A 4,077-nucleotide genomic window follows, 5' to 3' on the forward strand; every position below is an offset into this window, starting at 1 on the left:
TTTTTTTTTTTTTTTTTTCTTTAAGTATGTTGTGTAAAATTATGTATAATCTCAACATTTTACTATGGTGAATTGAAAGATCATATTAACAAACAGATTAGCTATGCTGGATACCCCTACCTTCCAAGAGATGGGACGTTGTCCAACCAAAAAAAAGGATGGGACGATGGGACGCGATGTGAATGGATCTTGCTCGGGGACGTCCCAATTTTCCATTAATGGGACATTATTAACAATTTGATGGACGGCCACCACTTGCTACCACTATTCGGCAACATTCACAACTCCCACCCCATCACTTTCGCGCGATATCTTAGATGATGCGTCATGGCCCTTATGGCCACGCTGGTGTTATATATTCGTTAAGCATGCATCTCAATGCATCCTCATAGAAACCAACGATGGTGATGGATAATAATTTTTTAATGTGAATTTATGTAGCCTGCTTCCCCAAAACAGGTTTTGATATCAATCTTTTGACTCGAGAACAGGAAAATAAGGTCCCCCAATCTTGCAAAAGTTTCTGCGCATCAATCGCTATCAATCTTTCAACTAGAGAACGGGAAAACAAGCTTCTTTTACATTTGTATCCTGGAAAAAATAATTAATAAAAAAAAAAATAGTTTCATATATGTATATATACACACACATGCATGCATACATATCCATCTATATGTATGTATGTATATAAATGATATAAAAATTTGAAAATTAATCTCGAATAATCTAGTTCTGCATTAATGACACTGTACATAGGTTTTAAATTTTTGTATCTTTATAGCTAATTTATGAGAAATGTGATTAAAATTATCACTAATCTTGCATGTGGATGAAGTATGCCTTGTGTTCACGTCGGCGAGAGCAACCTATCAGAATTCATGAATTTTTTTTGTTAAAAAAATGAGCATAATGTTATAAAAATCAGTTCTGTGCATATGAAAAATTCATTTTTCCCCAGGAAGATGGTATTGTTTGTAGGAATTAGTGCGATACACAAGGAATGGTTAACTTGAGTTGTTATCTCAGCATTAGTGGTGACACAACTGGTATTCGATATAATTTTATAATTACATTTTCATTCTCCTGCTGCTAGAACATCAACATGACATTTTTAAATTAAACTCGGATATTTTCCAAGATAATATGAAGTATCTGTCCAATTTTTTGCTGTTGGATGTTAAAAGAGCTGAAGCTTTCTTGGAGTTGAACTTCCGGCGTATCATTAATTTGTGCCAACTACCCTTGGTTCCAACCTAGCAGTTAAAGCTATAAAGACTTTTGTTCTTTTGATCACTCCAAGCATTTTTTTTTTTTTTCTCTTTTTTTCATCTTTCTTTTCTTTAAGAGGGCAGGTTCGTAGCAATTGTAGGGTAGGTGAGTTGAGAGAACGAGGCTAAGAGCAATTGTAGAACAGTCTAGAATGGTTCAAATAACACGTGGCAATCAGTAAAATAGCCACAGCTTGTGGGGGCCCAGATACAAGGTTATAATGGTCACAAGGTGAAGGCATCATTCAATTAAATTGTCCTGTAGTAGCCTAGTTGCGACAGCCATCTCTGTGCTCTTCATGGACCTTGCAATACGACTAAAGCTGACTGGATAAGTGTAATGGAAGCTCCTGGCTAAGCTCCATGCTTGTCGTCTGTGCTTGATGGTATTCTATTAATCATTACCTATTTAAGTAGCTACTCCAGTTAAAAACTACCTATGCTAGTCTCCCTCCCTCTCTCTCCCCTTTCCTTCCTCTCTGATATAATGCATTAAATATATTTGGTTGAATGGAATTGAATTTTGGATAGTTTGATTAGAAAAAATCTTTTTTTTTTCGATTCCAAGAAAAAAAGAAAGAAAATATCTTTATTTTTTTAAATATAATTTTGATTTTTTTTAATATTTAAATTTAAATTTTATTTTAATTCTTATTTCAATCATGAACCAAATATATTACGAAAATTAGCTGGTCTGATTCTCGTTTTCATTCATTCCGATTTTGATTGTCACTCCAATTTCAATGATGAATCAAATACATCCTAAAACAATCCTTAAATTTGTATCATAACTCATACATGGTTGCTTATGTTTCTAAAAATATTTTTTGAAGTTACATGATCTGGACAGTACATCCCGCAGTGGTGCATGAAATGAAGTGGGGAACAAGCCTCAATGTAAGACAGTTAAATATTCACTAAAAATTGATCATGTGGATCAGATAAGATTCACACTTTTTCATTCCAAAAGAAATGGAGAACCCTTATGAATCCTAACGTGTGCAAGCATCTCAATTAAGAGTATAAATGAGTCAAGTAGCTCGCAAACTATTCGAGCTTGACTCGAATCCAAGTTCGACTCAATTAGATTATTATCGAGCTCAAATAATTTTTTTAATCGAGCTAGAGTGGCAAGATACTCAACTCAAAAGTTCAAGAGCTTATCTAAATTTATATATATTTTTAATAATATTATTTTTATTGATAATATATATTAATATATATTATTTTTATTTGAATCAAGTCGATCTCGAATTCAATCTATTTTTCATCAAGTCAAATTTGAGCTTGAGATATTAAAATTCGATCGATCTCGAATCGAGTTTTGAATCCGAATATTTTGAGTTGAGTTAAACTCGAGCTCCAACTGCTCAATTTGACTCGACTCGATTGCACTCCTAATTAATACAAAATTAAAGAGATATTAAATAGTGGAACATGACCCAGTAAGTATACGATCAGGATATAAATATATCAAGCTATAGGATAGGACTAGAAAGTTCATCAAGTAGTAAGTTAATAATCAAAATATGATACAAGCCGGTTATTTATTATGGTTCACTCAAGCTAGCCTCTTAATCTTGAAAATATAATTTTACCTTGTTGTTAAATTTTAGATTTCTTCTTGTTAGATGCTTTCATGTTTGCTTACGCCGCTGCTGAGAGAAGACGTACGGAGCAGAGACGACTAAAGAAATGGTAGCCATCTTTGTTTTATAAATGAATACATATAATAAATGACACACTCACTTTCGACTGATGTATCTTGTTTTCATATATAACAACATACCATAAAATAAATGATTACACTCAATTTACTAAATAATGGGTGAATGGGGTGGTCGGAGACTACGCTAAGTTGAACCAAATCAAAATCCAAAATTTCTACATGAAAACTTGAGAAGGAGAGGAGAGGAATTGTCACTAGGTTTTGACTTTGGCCCAGCGCCGGCTTTTTTTAACCATAAAACAGCCGGAATGCAGGGAGGAGGAGGACACTGCGATCGTGTTGCGGAGGGTTTCGTATCCGATTGTTCGTCACTCATCTTTCTTCTCTCTCTGTTTTCGGTTTCTTGATCGAAACGGTCTCGTTATTTGATCGAGTTCTTGTGCTGCATTCGGCAAATCTGAGATTTTTGAGGTATCCGTTTGGTATATAGGATTTATCTATCAGATTTTTGTTTAAATTCGTGGATCTTTTACGTTTTTTTCTTCGTGTTTTTTTTTCCCCCGCTTTTTCCCCCTCTTCTTGACGATCGGAAGAAAGGAAGGAAGATTCTTGGAAATGAAGCTGAAACTAGAATTTCATTTTTCCTGGTTTATTTGAAGATTTATTTGTTTTTGTTTTGGTTTTTGCTAGGAACATGATTAGCACACATGAATTCCTAGCTTGAAGATTTTTGGGATGGCTTCAAGATTATCTTTTTCGCCTTTAGACTCTGATTGGTTCTTCATGCCGGGTTCTTCAATATGGATTACTAGAGTTTGAATCCATGCTTAAATTCACTCGTCATGTTTAAAATCATAAATTTTCTTTCTTTCTTTCTTTTTTTTCCCGAGTCATCTCTTAAATTATGATTTTTGTAACTAATGTTCTTGATTTCAGTTATGATGGCTGCACTGTACATTATATTACTTCATCAATAAATTGCTGGTGACTAATGGTCAAAATCATTAGTCTCCATTTTCTTCAAAAAAAAAAGAAAAAAAAGTTTTGATGAAATTTTCATTCACACATTCATTTCAGTGTCGCACATTTCCCCCCTTGATGTTTCCATGCTATGTGCAACTAAATATTTTTGTTCTCTGT

This window comes from Elaeis guineensis, chromosome 6 (genome assembly GCF_000442705.2).
Source record: "Elaeis guineensis isolate ETL-2024a chromosome 6, EG11, whole genome shotgun sequence".
In the NCBI taxonomy this organism is placed as follows: Eukaryota; Viridiplantae; Streptophyta; class Magnoliopsida; order Arecales; family Arecaceae; genus Elaeis; species Elaeis guineensis.